The 16,448-nt window shown below is 50.1% G+C and overlaps 1 pseudogene; it reads right to left on the bottom strand.

Moving 5' to 3' along the window:
- LOC125644677 (butyrophilin subfamily 1 member A1-like) overlaps positions 1 to 3,375 on the bottom strand; it is a 31,104-nt pseudogene extending 27,729 nt beyond the window's left edge.
- Between the last annotated feature and the right edge of the window lie 13,073 nt (positions 3,376 to 16,448).

Here is a 16,448-nt window from a genome sequence, read left to right as displayed (position 1 = left end):
GATGTAATTGCAGAGCCATTGGCCATTATTTTTGAAATCTCATGGCAATCGGGGGAGGTCCCAGATGACTGGAAAAAGGCAAATATAGTGCCCATATTTTAAAAAGGGAAGAAAAAGAACCCAGGGAACTACAGACCGGTCAGCCTCACCTCAGTCCCTGGCAAAATCATGGAGCAGGTCCTCAAAGAATCCATTTTGAAGCACTTGGAGGATGGAGCTTGGCTGTTCTCAGTGGTGGCATATGACAGAACAAGAAGCAATGGTTTCAAGTTGCTGTGGGGGAGGTCTAGGTTGGATATTAGGAAACACTATGTTTGTCAAGCCAGGCCTTAAAAACCTCTAAGGATGGAGATTCCGCCACCTCCCTAGGTAACCCATTCCAGTGCTTCACCACCCTCCTAGTGCAATAGCCTCTGGCATGTAATCTGCTCCTTGGATTGTGCAACTGAATGACACTAGCCAATATCTCCAGTCCCAGACACAACCCTAGGAACCTCCATCTTCCAGCGTCCAGTTATACCCACTGGACACTGCAAGCTGATATGAGTTCATCAATTTAACAAAGAAATTGATATGTACCAGGCTTGTTATTCCAAGGGGAGTCTCTGACACACTCCAAACCAAACACACTGCTTCAGGTAGAATAAACAAACAGATTTATTAATTATGGAGATAAATTTTAAGTGATTATAAGGCAAAGCATAACAAGTCAGATTTGGTCAAATGAAATGAAAGCAAAACGCATTCTAAGCTGATCTTAACACTTTCAATGCCCTTACAAATGTAGGGCATGACTACACTTGCAGATGTAGAGTGCTTTGAGTTAAACCAGCCTTTACAGAGCACAGCAGGGAAAGCGCTGCAGTCTGTCCACACTGACAGCTGCAAGCGCACTGGCGTGGCCACATTTGCGGCACTTGCAGCAGCATGGGGAGCGGTGCATTCTGGGCAGCTATCCCAGCATGCAAGTGACTGCAACGTGCTTTTCAAATGGGGGGGGGAGTGTGGCAGGGAGTGTGTTGTGTGTATGTGGGGGGAGAGAGAGAGTGGGTTTTTGGGGGGCTGAGAGCATATCGGCATGCTGTCTTGTAAGTTCAGACCCCCCTCCCCCCACCTCTCTCTCTCACACACACACACACACAGCATTGCACAGTAATGGTTGCTTTATAAGCAGCCGGCTGTCAGAAATGGAGCTTTGAAAGGGCATATCCGCATTCCTGCAGCGATTCCAAACAATGAGAAGAGTGGCCACTTGCCTGAAGGGGATTATGGGACATTTCCGGAGGCTGATCAGAGTGCAATAATGCAACACCTCGTTCACACTGATGCCCGGGCATTTCAGCCGAGGCACAGCAAGCATTAATCTTCCTGTGGAGGTGGATTACCAGGAGCGCTCCAGCTGCAGAGTCCAGGCACTCTAAGTGCCTTGCCAGTGTGGATGGGTCGTGAGTTAGAGTGCACTGGGCTGCTTTAATGCACTCTAACTTGCAAGTGTAGCCATGCCCTTAGATGCTTCTCACCACAGGCTGGCTGGTTGCTCTTCAGCCAGGCTCTCCCCTTTGATCAGCGCTTCAGTCGCTTGGTGGTGGTGTCTGTAGGTGTAGGTGGAAGAGAGAGAGCATGGCAAACGTCTCTCCCGTTTATCCTGTTCTTTTTTCCTCTTGGCTTTGTCCCCTGCACCCCTTCAGAGTCAGGTAAGCATTACCTCATCACAGTCCGAAACTGACCAAAGGAAGGAGGGGTGACTCACTCGAGAGTCCAACAGATTCTTTTGTTGCTGCCTAGGCCAGTGTCCTTTGTTCCTGTGAGGCTGGGCTGGGTTTGTTTCATACTTGCCCTGATGAAGTGTGAACTGCCCCTCTGCTCTTGGATAGTTTTTGCCTGGGCTCATTTTAAGCCAGGAGAATATGTTTTCAGCCTCATAACTACATACATGAAATTATAACCTATAACATTACTAGAACGTTACTTGTAACAACAATTACTATAACATTAACATAACATATAACATAACTGTAACAAGGATGCTCAGTGCATCTTGAGCCTTCCGAAGACACCCAACATGACAAACTTTGCATTGGATACCACACAATCATTTTACAAGGATGAACATGGGGTGCTTGGTGTTCCCCCGAGTTACAGAGCGTCACACCCTCCCCGATGGAGGAGATTATAGTCCTAAACCCACAAAACTACATATAGATACTATTTATCAAGGGGTACAAAGATATACAGTACATGCATCATGTTAATTTGATAGTCCCCAAAATATTGCATGTGGTTCCAATGTCGGTCACCCAGAGTTCACATGTGAATGTTATACACTGTCCCTATTATCTCTGAATAGGGCTCCTTGGGTATAATGGATACTGGGGGGTCTGGTTCTCTGATACACCAAGGACTTTTCATGCTGCACCAGTGTGAGGGCCTCTCCAACTGGTGTAGGGATGGTGTAAGGGCCTGCAAGGTGTAAAGATATGAAAATTGATCGTCATCACTATGCAGGTAAAGTTACAGGTCAGATAATGGAGAGGGAGAAGGCGGCAGATAGAAAAGTGCTGGAGGCAGAGAACCAGCCATTGTGGAACTGCACAGAAAAGGGGGGGGGGGGGGGGAGGCATGTCTATGGGCAGAGACGCAGCGAGAGCTGGTTAAATTAGCAGGATGGAAACCACAGCAGGAGGAACCAAAATGCCTGAGTAGTTGTGGGAGCAGCCCCGGGGTGGAGTGGGACATAAGGTCTTCACCAAGGGCACAGAATGAAGAAACCAGTAAATATCCTCACATCCCCATTGTGAGATGAGGTCTCGCTCTCGGCCCTAGTTAGATGTGCCTAGTGCAATGTGAATAACTTGTGGGTTTTCATTTCATAACCAGAGAGACGGGGATTCATAATTTGTTTGTGGCTTAAGAGTCTGTTCTGTGACTTACACAGTCCAGCTGTATAATCTATAGGAATTGGGTAGTGTCCCTTTAAATAGTATGAGAGCCCTACAATGATGGTCACCATTTTCTATGTCTTAGAAGCTTCTAGTCAGAGCAGCAGCATGCGTATAGCTAGGCCTGACAACAAGACTGTATATAGGTAGCAAACACGGTTACTGGCGACCCAGCTGTTCCCTGTGGTTGCTCCACGTTGCTGGTTGTTGGCAGGTTGCGCAGATGTGGTTTATAAGAAAAGGCAGTGAGGTAAGATGGGTGTTAGTGACCAGCAATAGAACAGCAGCAAACCCAGCGAGAAGGCCGGACCTCCTACCTGACACCAGACTGTGAACCTGTAGAGCGAGGCAGAGAGCGACGTAGCCGGGCAGAGCGGAGCTCACTGTGGAGCCGGGAGAGAACAAGGGAACCTTCCCCATCATCGTAGCTGGGTCTGGGGAACAGGAGAAACAACAAACGAGACAGTGAGTGAGTGGGACGTGGTGACAGCGACACAGGGCAGTGGGGAGGAAGTAACAAGCCAACCATGCTCCAGAAGGGAAGGGATTTCCCCCACAGGTCTTGCCTGCCTGGCTCTGAGCAGGGTCAGATGTTGTGGAGCTGTCTGGTCTATTAGATTGTAAGGAACTTTCCAGGGCAGGGATGGTCCCTGACTATTGGTGTGTCCAGGGCCCGGCCCAATGGGGTATTTCGCTTGGGGCATTTAGGCACTACTGTAGAATGGGACGTATTAAGGAAAACAAGCCAGCATGGTATGAATGGCCACTGATTGCTGTGGGGAAAAGTGGCTCCATCGCCTGACCACACCTGTCCCAGGTGAAGGCTCTCTGGGGATCTCTCAATGAGCAGATGAGTCTCTGGCCCTGGTGATTTTACATGTCAGTGACCCACCCTCATTGGCTCCAGCCTTGGTGCAAAGGTCGGATGAATTCAGAACAGGGTCACCCCGGCTCTTTGCCCCCTGGGATCTGCACCATTTAAACCTCTCTCAGGGTGCATCTGCACTGCAGGTGGGAGCGAGCTTTCCGTGGGTGTAGACAGACACATGCTAGGTCTCCTCGAGCTAGTACACTAAAACTAGCAGTGTAGCTGGGGTAACCCGGGCAGCAGCTCGGGTTACCTGCCTGAGAACAACCCCGCCTGGACCCCCTTAGGTATGTACCTGGACAGCTAGCTTGAGCCACCGCCCACGCAACCCCCCGCTACACTGCTGTTTTTATTGCACTAGTGTTAGTCACTCAGGGCACGCTGCACCCAGCCGTGCGGCTCCTGCCAGGCCGTGCAGTGGTCAGTGTGAACCAGACTGTGCCCGGGACTTTCCCTAGACTGGGACAGCCGCCAGCCAGTGTTTTCCACAGAGCGGCCAGCATTGGCCAGGAAGGGAGCCTGACCAAGGCTCCAGGGCACAGACTCAAGGCCGCCACCACCACCACCACCACTCCCCTTGTGACTCCCACTGACAGGGCTCTGGGGCAGGTGAAGCACCCCCTGCCCTGGCAGACACCCATAGGATGAGTGCCAGCAGTAACAGCACCTGCCGTCCCTCGGGGCAACAGCCCCACAGACTGGCAAGGGGCTGATAGGGGTACACTGACAAAGGTTTTGCTCATCTTATCTTTCATCCCCTCACTCTGGAACTTCAGTTTAGTGACTTAATAATAAAGGGGAAGAAGGGGGGCAGAATCACAAACAAATAACCCCCGCATCGCAACATCACATAAGGAAAACTACACATGGTGATTACTGGCCAATCAACATCTAACATCACTGAACAGAACCAATGAGTGCCAATGAGCCCAGCACTGTTCCCACAGCCAGATTTACATTCAAAGTCAGGAGGCACCGGTTTCTCCTAAGAATTCCTTCAGTGCGGCCTGTTGGTGCCAACAGCTCATCTGAAGGGTCAGTGCTGTATGTGAGGTCTCAGACCGAGCACTGTAGCAGCGGATCCAGTGCCCAGAGCACCCCTCCCTGCCGAATCTTGGACAGAAGCTTTGAACCCGTGTCCATCTTTGTTAGGGGGCTCTCAGAGTCTCTGACACCCGCGGCCGTTCCTTACGGAGAGTTTGCACCATAAATCCCCCTCTTACTTACCGAGGCTGCTGCCCCCACTCTGCACAGGGAGTCACAAAGCCGGGTGGTTGGGACCAGACTCTTCATGGTTCTTTTTGTTACATTTGTAGCTGAATTGACTGAGCTGAGCACTCTCCCCTCCTGTCCCTTCCACTCCCTGCAAAACAAAAGTACAAAAAGCATCAGAAACTAACGGTCTGCATCCCTGGCTGAGTGGGGCAGAGAGGAAATTCCTCTTAAAGGAACAACCCAACCCACAGGGCCCTGAGCTGGAGGGAATTAGCCTGGTAGGGGTAGTTTGCTGGGGGTGCCAGTGTAGGCAGGGCCGGTGCAAGGATGTTTTGGAGCCCTAGGCGAAACTTCTACCTTGCACCCCCCTCCGCCCTGAAGCACCCCCCTTGCGGCAGCTCCCCACCGCCCCCTCGGGGAGCCGTCCGGCAGCTCCCCTCCTCCCCTCGGCCTGGGGAGCCGCGTGCTGCACCTCCCGCCCCAGCTCACATCTGCTCCGCCTCCTCCTCGAGCAGGCCACCGCTGCTGCTTCTCCCGCCTCCCAGGCTTGCGGGCCAATCAGCTGCTTGGTGCGCAAGCCTAGGAGGGAGAGAGGCAGAGCAGGGCAGGGCTCAGGGGAGGAGCCGGAGCAGACGGGAGCCGGGGTGGGGAGCGGTTGCCCTGTGAGCCGCCCCCCGTTACTTGCTACAGGTGACCTTCTCCGCGCCCCCCTGCCCCAGCTCACCTCCGCTCCACCGCCCCCAATCACTTGGCGCCCTAGGCGACCGCCTAGTTCTCCTAGTGGGCCCTGCACCCCCGCAGGGATGGTCCTGCATGGGAGAGTGCTCTAAAATATTTATTCTAGTAACTGAAGTTAGGCTGACTGGTCTATAGCTCCCTGTGTCCTCTTTGTTCCCCTTTTTAAAGACAGGTACAGTGTTTGCCTTTCTCCAGTCCCAGGGTCCACATCCATCCTCCATGAGTTCTGAGAGGCAGGGCCGTCCCTGGTGGGGTGCAGGGCCCGGGACAACTCCCACCACCACCACCCCAGGCCCTTCTCCCAAACCCCCACCACACCTCTTCCCATCTCTGCTCTGCCCCCATTCCACCCCTTCCCCAAGCCTGTGCCCCTTTCTCTCCTGAGTGACACCGGAAATTGGTGAGGAGGGGCGTAGCGGAGTGGAGTGGAGCAGGGCCGGACACTGCCGCTGGCCCCCAAGCCGCCCAGGCCCCACATCCTCCGGAAGCAGTAAAGCTCAGTAAAGCTCATTCAGTAAAAAGAAAAGGAGGACTTGTGGCACCTTAGAGACTAACAAATTTATTTGAGCATAAGCTACAACTCACTTCATTGGATGCTCACGAAAGCTTGTGCTCAAATAAATTTGTTAGTCTCTAAGGTGCCACAAGTACTCCTTTTCTTTTTGCAAATACAGACTAACACGGCTGCTACTCTGAAACCTTTCACTCAGTAAAGTGATTCATGGGGTGGGGGGGCAATAAAGCCAATTAAATTTTCAAAAATGTTGGGAGGTATGCCTAGAGTCGCCCCTGCTCAAACCGACCCGTGGATGGGACGGCTCTGTTAGCGGGTCTGACAGCCTGTCAGCTAGTTCCTTAAGTGCCCTCAGGGGAATTTCATCAGGCTCCACCAACATGAGTACATCAAACTTACCTAAATATTCTTTAACCTGTTCTTTCCTTATTTTGGCTGGGCTCCTTCCCCCTTGTTGTGAATATGAATTGTGTTCAGTACCTGGTCATAATTGACTTTTTTAGTGAAGAATGAAGCTAAATAGGCATTAAACACCTCAGTGTCAGTGACCGGGACATGGTGTCACACCCCGATGGCCCCCTCCCTCAAAGGGTCCCCTGGGGAAGGCAGATAGGCTTTGTATATTGCTAACGCTGTTGCAAGCATTGCAGGATATTTTGGAAAGGGTCAAAGGTCTGAGTGAGTGTGGAATGGAGGATTCCTCTGCAGCTTGCAAGAGGCCAGGGGGTGGGTGGGTGGGGGGAAGAGAGCAGAGAACGGGTTAACTCCACGCTCATGCTAGGCCCGAAGATAAGACGCTGACTCCAGCCAGCTCAAGGCCACGGCACACATCTGACTTTCGGCTGCTTGCCAAGAAAGAGGGGGCCCGGAGTTCACCAACCAGCCATGAGAAAGGGAGATTCAACTTAACAGACCTGCAGAGCCAGTCCATAACAAACGAGGCAAGTGAGGCCAGCAAAGAAGAAAACAAGGTCTAAGACTGCAAAGCTTGAAAACACCGGCAAGACAGCAAGAGGGGGAGCTGAGTCTTGCGTCCCTGGAGCCAGGGTGTTTTGAGAAAGCTGAAGACACCATGAAAAGCAGGTTTGGACTGGCACAGAGGGCACCAGGAGCAGGGGTCCCTGAACGAAGCATCCCCCCTCCCAAGGTGCCCAGGACTTAAAACCCTCCCGAGAGCTGGAGCAATTTGGAGATCACAGCTGATCCTCGGACGACCTGGGCCCAGGACAGCACTCCTGTCCACCCTTCCCCCGCTATTCTTCTTACGTCACACCCAGGCTTGGCCAGCTTTGGGTGGGGCATTTATGAGTATGATTTAATTGGGGATTGGTCCTGCTTTGAGCAGGGGGTTGGACTAGATGACCTCCTGAGGTCCCTTCCAACCCTGATATTCTATGATTCTATGATTCTATGAAAGTGGGTTAGGGCTTGGAGCACTAACGCTTCCTTCCTTCCTTTGAGTGACATGGAAGCATTTCCAGTACTCTACGCTGTTATTTTATTATTTTATCAATAAAGCTTTAAAATGTAGACCCTTGCTGGGTTCCGTTATCTCCTCCCTTAATGATCCTGTGGCCTTAGACTGATCACCTGATGCTTCAGGCAGATTGGTAACAGAAATCTGTCACAATGGGCAATCATGCCTAGAGGTCAGAGCAGGGGTCAGTAACCAGGCATCAGAGCCCATGGTCAAAACTGGAGTCAGAGCCTTGATGCCAGAGTCGGGGATCAGAGCTGATGTCAGAGATCAGGAATCTGAGTTGAGAAGTCAGAACTGGGTTAGCTGGAATGAGGCAAATAAGGGGCAAGGCTGGGGCCAAGGCAGGGGCAGGTGCTATCACAGACATGGGTGACGCTTTGAGCAGCCTTTGAACTGCCAGCCTTTGAACTGCTGCTGCTGGGCTTAAGAACTGCTCTGCTGACTCTTCCAACCAATCCGGTCCTGTAGCCAGCCAAGCAGCCTACTGCCGGCCAGCTGTGCTCATTAGGTTGCCCAGAGACTGGGTCTGATTCCTGACACTCAGCCTTCTTGAGGTTGTCAGTTATTAGCCCTGTTCCTTTGCTAAGTAAGGGGCTGCACTTTCCTTCCTCTTTCTCTTGCTCCTAACCTATTTACAGAACCTCGTCTTATTGCCTTTTCTGTCCCTAGCTAGGTGCAGCTAATTTTCTGACTTCGCCTTTCTCATTTTGTCCCTATGTGCTTGTGCTAGTCATCTGGACTCATTCCGAGCAACTTGTCCATGTTTCCACATTTTATAGGATTCCCTTTTGGTTTGCAGGTCATTACAAAGCTCCTGATGGAGCCATATGGGCCTCTTACTATTCTTCCTATCTGTCCTTCATATCAGGAAAGCTTGCTGTTGGGCTGGACCTTTATCAGTGTCTCTTTGACACGCTGCCAGCTCTTCTGAACTCCTTTTTCCCATAGATTTTCTTCCCGTGGGATCTTAGCTGCCAGCTCGCTGAGTTCGTTAAAGGTCATTGTCCTTGTTCTGCTACTCTCACTCCTTCCTTCCCTTCCAGTCATGGCATCTGGCATTACAGGGCCACTTTCACCCAAACTGCCTCCAACCTTCAGATTCACGACCAATTCCTTCCACCCCATTAGTCAGAATCATGTTGAAAATGGCTACTCCCTTGGTTACTTCCTTCACCTTCAGAAACAAAAGGTTCTCCCGGATACATTCCAAAAACATATAGGAACCATTTATGTTTTGCTGTATTTCTTTTCCAACAGGTATCTGCTAAAGCCTCTCATTACTACTAGGTCTTATGTTTTGTATATTTCTGTTATTTGTTCTAGAAATGGCACACCTACCTCCTTCTCCTGATTTGGGGGTCACTAATAGACCCCTATCATGACATAGCTTCTGTTCCCCCCCCCCCCACTTTTATCTTAACCCATTGTAAGGGATCAGAGCCTAGGCAGTCTTGCCTACAAATCACAGCTGGAATGAGGTCTGCCTACCAGGGAAGAGAGTCACTGGGTCAATGGTAGAGGAATCACAAAGCCAAGTTTCATAAAAAAGAGTCCGGGTCAGGCTGGGTCAGAGACCAGAGGCAGTATCGGGTTAGGATCATGAGTCAGGGTCAAAGTTAGGCTGGAATCAGGAGATGTAGCAGACCAAGATCTATATGGTTGCCCAGATATCTTCCTGGATTAAGTAGGGACACCTGTCCAACCTGAGGGCTGCAGGGTACTGTCACTCTGGGTCTCTTGGGTGGTACTTCCTGCAGTGCCTACTCTCCACAGTGCTCCCTGGCTGTACCTCCGCATACCCTGCCAGTGGCACTGTGGGCAGGGGCGACGCGTGTATGAGTGTGGGGGAGTGCGGGGGCCATTCCCCCCCACACACACATGGCGGAGGCCTCTGCTGTCCCCTCCCCTTTTCCGGCGCCTTTGGTCCTTACACACAAAGACTTTCAACTGAGCTACCTCTCATCTCCTTCTAGACCTCAGAACAAGTGAATAGATTCTTGATGTATAACGTAACACCACATCCCTTTTCCCCCGCCTGTCCTTCCTGAACAAGCTGTACTCCTCTTTACTGATATTCCAGACATGAGATTTATCCCACCATGTCTCTGTGATGCCAATTAAGTCATAATTTAGCTAATGTGCTAATGCTTCCAGTTCGTTCCCTGTATTCCTTGTCTTGGTGTATAGATAAGATATTCTCCATCTTATTCTTTATCCCTTTTTTAATGATTCCTAACATCCCGTTTGATTTTTTGACTGTCGCTGCACACTGCGTGGACATCTTCAGGGAACTATCCACGATGACTCCAAAATCTTTCTCCCGATTTGTTGTAGCTAAATTAGCCCCCATCATAGAATCATAGAATATCAGGGTTGGAAGGGACCTCAGGAGGTCATCTAGTCCAACCCCCTGCTCAAAGCAGGACCAATCCCCAACTAAATCATCCCAGCCAGGGTTTTGTCAAGCCTGACCTTAAAAACTTCTAAGGAAGGAGATTCCACCACCTCCCTAGGTAATGCATTCCAGTGTTTCACCACCCTCCTAGTGAAAAAGCTTTTCCTAATATCCAGCCTAAACCTCCCCCACTGCAACTTGAGACCATTACTCCTTGTTCTGTCATCATCTACCACTGAGAACAGTCTAGATCTATCCTCCTTGGAAACCCCTTTCAGGTAGTTGAAAGCAGCTATCAAATCCCCCCTCATTCTTCTCTTCCGCAGGCTAAACAATCCCAGTTCCCTCAGCCGCTCCTCATAAGTCCTGTGTTCCAGTCCCCTAATCATTTTTGTTGCCCTCCTCTGGACTCTTTCCAATTTTGCCACATCCTTCTTGTAGTGTGGGGCCCAAAACTGGACACAGTACTCCAGATGAGGCCTCACCAATGTCAAATAGAGGGGAACGATCACGTCCCTCGATCTCCTGGCAATGCCCCTACATATACATCCCAAAATGCCATTGGCCTTTTTGACAACAAGGGCACACTGTTGACTCCTATCCAGCTTCTCGTCCACTGTAACCCCTACGTCCTTTTCTGCCAAACTGCTGCCTAGCCATTCGGTCCCTAGTCTGTAGCGATGCATGGGATTCTTCCGTCCTAAGTGCAGGACTCTGCACTTGTCCTTGTTGAACCTCATCAGATTTCTTTTGGCCCAATCCTCTAATTTGTCTAGGGCCCTCTGTATCCTATCCCTACTCTCCAGCATGTCTACCTCTCCTCCCAGTTTAGTGTCATCTGCAAACTTGCTGAGGGTGCAATCCACACCATCCTACAGATCATTTATGAAGATATTGAACAAAACCGGCCTGAGGACCAACCCTTGGGGCACTCCACTTGATACCGGCTGCCAACTAGACATCAAGCCATTGATCACTATTCTTTGAGCCTGACAATCTAGCCAACTTTCTATCCACCTTATAGTCCATTCATTCAGCCCATACTTTTTTAACTTGCTGGCAAGAATACTGTGGGAGACCGTGTCAAAAGCTTTGCTAAAGTCAAGGAACAACACGTCCACTGCTTTCCCCTCATCCACAGAGCCAGTTATCTCATCATAGAAGGCAATTAGATCAGTCAGCATGACTTTCCCTTGGTGAATCCATGCTGACTGTTTCTGATCACTTTCCTCTCCTCTAAGTGCTTCAGAATTGATTCCTTGAGGACCTGCTCCATGATTTTTCCAGGGACTGAGGTGAGGCTGACTGGCCTGTAGTTCCCAGGATCCTCCTTCTTCCCTTTTTTAAAGATGGGCATTACATTAGCCTTTTTCCAGTCGTCCAGGACTTCCCCCGATCGCCATGAGTTTTCAAAGATAATGGCCAATGGCTCTGCAATCACGTCCGCCAACTCCTTTAGCACTCTCGGATGCAGCGCATCCGGCCCCATGGACTTGTGCTCATCCAGCTTTTCTAAATAGTACCGAAGCACTTCTTTCTCCACAGAGGGCTGGTCATCTCCTCCCCATGCTGCACTGCCCAGTGCAGTAATCTGGGAGCTGACCTTGTTCGTGAAGACAGAGGCAAAAAAAGCGTTGAGTACATTAGCTTTTTCCACATCCTCTGTCACTAGGTTGCCTCCCTCATTCAGTAAGGGGCCCACACTTACCTTGACTTTCTTCTTGTTGCTAATGTACCTGAAGAAACCCTTCTTGTTACTCTTAACATCTCTTGCTAGCTGCAACTCCAGGTGTGATTTGGCCTTCCTGATTTCACTCCTGCATGCCCAAGCAATATTTTTGTACTCTTCCCTGGTCATTTGTCCAATCTTCCACTTCTTGTAAGCTTCTTTTTTGTGTTTAAGATCAGCAAGGATTTCACTGTTAAGCCAAGCTGGTCGCCTGCCATATTTACTATTCTTTCTATACATCGGGATGGTTTGTCCCTGTAACCTCAATAAGGATTCTTTAAAATACAGCCAGCTCTCCTGGACTCCTTTCCCCCTCATGTTATTCTCCCAGGGGATCCTGCCCATCAGTTCCCTGAGGGAGTCAAAGTCTGCTTTTCTGAAGTCCAGGATCCGTATTCTGCTGCTCTCCTTTCTTCCCTGTGTCAGGATCCTGAACTCAACCATCTCATGGTCACTGCCTCCCAGGTTCCCATCCACTTTAGCTTCCCCTACTAATTCTTCCCGGTTTGTGAGCAGCAGGTCAAGAAGAGCTCTGCCCCAGTTGGTTCCTCCAGCACTTGCACCAGGAAATTGTCCCCTACACTTTCCAAAAACTTTCTGGATTGTCTGTGCACCGCTGTATTGCTCTCCCAGCAGATATCAGGGTGATTGAAGTCTCCCATGAGAACCAGGGTCTGCGATCTAGTAACTTCCGTGAGTTGCTGGAAGAAAGCCTCATCCACCTCATCCCCCTGGTCCAGTGGTCTATAGCAGACTCCCACCATGACATCACCCTTGTTGCTCACACTTCTAAACTTAATCCAGAGACTCTCAGGTTTTTCTGCAGTTTCGTACTTGAGCTCTGAGCAGTCATACTGCTCCCTTACATACAGTGCAACTCTCCCACCTTTTCTGCCCTGCCTGTCCCTCCTGAACAGTTTATATCCATCCATGACAGTACTCCAGTCATGTGAGTTATCCCACCAAGTCTCTGTTATTCCAATCACATCCTAATTCCTTGACTGTGCCAGGTCTTCCAGTTCTCCCTACTTGTTTCCCAGGCTTCGTGCATTTGTGTATAGGCACTTGAGATAACTCGCTGATCGTCTCTCTTTCTCAGTATGAGGCAGGAGCCCTGCCCTCTCACGCATTCCTGCTCGTGCTTCCTCCCGGTATCCCACTTATCTCAGGACTTCGGTCTCCTTCTCCCGGTGAACCTAGTTTAAAGCCCTCCTCACTAGGTTAGCCAGCCTGCTTGCGAAGATGCTCTTCCCTCTCTTTGTTAGGTGAAGCCTGTCTCTGCCTAGCACTCCTCCTTCTTGGAACACCATCTCATGGTCAAAGAATCCAAAGTCTTCTCTCCGACACCACCTGCATAGCCATTCGTTGACTTCCACGATTTGACGGTCTCTACCCAGGCCTTTTCCTTCCACTGTATGTATAGTTGGGGTTATTTTTTCCAATGTGCATTACTTTACATTTATCCACATTACATTTCATTTGCCATTTTGTTGCTCAATCACTTAGTTTTGTGAGATCTTTTTGAAGTTCTTCACAGTCTGCTTTGGTCTTAACTATCTTGAGCAGTTCAGTATCTTCTGCAACCTTTGCCACCTCACTGTTTACCCCTTTCTCCAGATCATTTATGAATACGTTGAATAGGATTGGTCCTAGGACTGACCCCTGGGGAACACCACTAGTTACCCCTCTCCATTCTGAAAATTTACTATTTATTCCAACCCTTTGTTCCCTGTCTTTTAACCAGTTCTCAATCCATGAAAGGATCATCCCTCTTATCCCATGACAACTTAATTTAAGTAAGAGCCTTTGGTGAGGGACCTTGTTCTGCTACAAACACGGGGAGTGATTGCTTAATAGTAACATCCATTACTATTTTCTGTGATTATTTATTATTAAAACCACACACTAAGCAGCACAACACCCATGTGCATAGTGTTAACCAAGGCGTGCTAAGAAAAGCAGGAGTAACCAAAACACTGCTTTTAAAAAGGAATTAAAAATAAACAAATAAAATGGAGTGAAGTTGCATTCACAGTGGCTTATAGGAAACAGAGTAACTGTCAGGCATCGGCACAGCAGATCACACCCACATACAGTGACAATGAATTATTATGTAACAAGACATATAGGGCAATGTGTTTTAACACCACAGCCCTGGGGAGGGGGGTGCTGCGATGGGCCAGCCAGGAACACCAGCCTCTGCCCCCATGTCCTATTTTGGCAACCACAGCAGATGGCTCATCCCATTGTAGTAACTCATAGCCCCTCTGCCCCTCCCTATCCCGGTGTTTCCCCCTCTGCCCCTGTCTGGCAGCGCATCTCCCCCTACACTAACCTGGTTTCTTGCACCTTCTCCCTGGTTCTCTCCCTTCCCCTGCCACCACCAGCTGTTCCACCTGCCTCTGGCCATGTTTTGGTCCCTGCACAGATTCTCCCCATTCCTCCCCCTGCTACAAACCAGGCCCCTCTGCACCCCTCAGCTGGGAGGAGAGTCTGATGGCAAGTGAGAGCAGCAGCGTCAGCAGCTGTTACTGGGCATGGCCCGCTCGCTCTAGCCTGCCCCGTGACAGCTCAACAGCGTGGGAAATTTCCTGCAGAGTCTCCCCTGGCCCTTCCCTCCAGCGGATGAGCTGCCTGGGTTAGAGGCTGCTCCAGCCGCCTCCATTGTGAGCTGGGAGCCTGGGCCGAGCCACTGCTGCTCCCCAGTGGGGTCTGTCCAAGCCTCAGGCTCTGCCTGCACCAGCCCCGAGGCCGGAGCCTGCAGGTGAGGGGAGCCCCGGGGGAAAGGTCTGGGGCCAGGCAGGAAAGTGACTCTGCACCAACGGCCCCTCCAGGACAGCGAACACCCCCAGGGACCGACTCCTGGGCAGAGGGGGAAGGAGATGGAAGGGGAGGAAAAAGGGGAGGCAGCAGGAGAAATAAGTGGTAATTTATTTCAAAATACCTGTCAACAAGTATGTCTGTAACAATACAAATAAAAAGATTCAGCAATTTTTTTATTGACTAATAGATTCTTTACTAGGCGTATTAGTACAGAATGTTGATGTCAAGGTTTCTTCCCCACTCTGAACTCTAGGGTACAGATGTGGGGACCTGCATGAAAACCTCCTAAGCTTACTTTTACCAGCTTAGGTTAAAACTTCCCCAAGGTACAAACTAATTTTACCCTTTGCCCTTGGACTTCCGCTGCCACCACCAAACTTTATCTGGGTTCCTGAAAAAACGTAGTTTGGACAAGTCTTTCCCCCCAAAATCCTCCCAACCCTTGCACCCCACTTCCTGGGGAAGGTTTGGTAAAAATCCTCACCAATTTGCATAGGTGACCACAGACCCAAACCCTTGGATCTTAGACCAATGAAAAATCATTCAGTTTTCTTACAAGAAGACTTTTAATAGAAGTAAAAAAGGAATCACCTCTGTAAAATCAGGATGGTAGATACCCTACAGGGTAATTAGATTTAAACATAGAGAATCCCTCTGGGCATAACCTTAAGTTACAAAAAAGACACAGAGACAGGAATATTCATTCTATTCAGCAAAGCTATTTTCTCAGCCATTTAAAGAAATCATAATCTAACACATACCTAGCTTGATTACTTACTATATTCTAAGACTCCATTCCTGTTCTGTCTCCGGCAAAAGCATCACACAGACAGACACAGACCTTTTGTTTTTCTCCCTCCTCCCAGCTTTTGAAAGTATCTTGTCTCCTCATTGGTCATTTTGGTCAGGTGCCAGCGAGGTTACCTTTAGCTTCTTAACCCTTTACAGGTGAGAGGATTTTTCCTCTGGCCAGGAGGGATTTTAAAGGGGTTTACCCTTCCCTTTATATTTATGACAGTTGAGTACTAATTCATTTAAACTACAATACAGAAACGTATTTCCCGCACCCCTCAGAAGCCATGCAAAGGCTTGCGGGAGTCAGGGTAACGGACGAGCTGAGGGAGAGGGAAGAAGCCTGGGAGTGAATCTGGAGGGTTGTTGAGTGTGGGTGGGAGAAGCCTGGAACAGCTTCTTTTGGGGGGGAGGGATTGTTAGGGAGTTGGGGAACCTCCCCCCTGCAGACTCTGGCTGACCCCGAGCCTCTCCCATTCAGTCAGGCACATCTGCCCCATCCCTGCATCCCGTTCCCCCTCCTCATGTGTCCCGTCACTCACCCTTCCCTCCATCCCCATGTGCCCCGTCACTCACCCTACCCTCCATCCGCATGTGGAGCCCCCCACCCACTCAGACCCTAGCTCAGTGCTGTCATCCTACTAGCTCCTGAGCCCACGCCCCAGTCTGTCCCCACAACTAGCCCTTCTGAACCCCAGCCTGTGGCCCCTCAGCAGCCCTGTGTGGCCCCCCTCTGCCCCCGAGCCTGGCTCCACCAGAGGCTGCTCTGATGACAGCAGCCAGCTGTGGTCGTGCCACATCGGCCCCTGGTGGGCGAAAGGAAGAGCTGCCTGAGTGCGTGTGTAGTGATGTTTATAACCCGTGAACATTGTGCTGTACGTAGAATTGAATAAACTGGTCTGACAGTTTTATAATTATTTTGTAACAATAAATATTTGGGATTTCTTGAAATAAC

Source organism: Caretta caretta, chromosome 11 (genome assembly GCF_965140235.1).
Source record: "Caretta caretta isolate rCarCar2 chromosome 11, rCarCar1.hap1, whole genome shotgun sequence".
NCBI classification, from domain to species: Eukaryota; Metazoa; Chordata; order Testudines; family Cheloniidae; genus Caretta; species Caretta caretta.
This window is presented reverse-complemented; position numbering and strand designations above follow the sequence as displayed.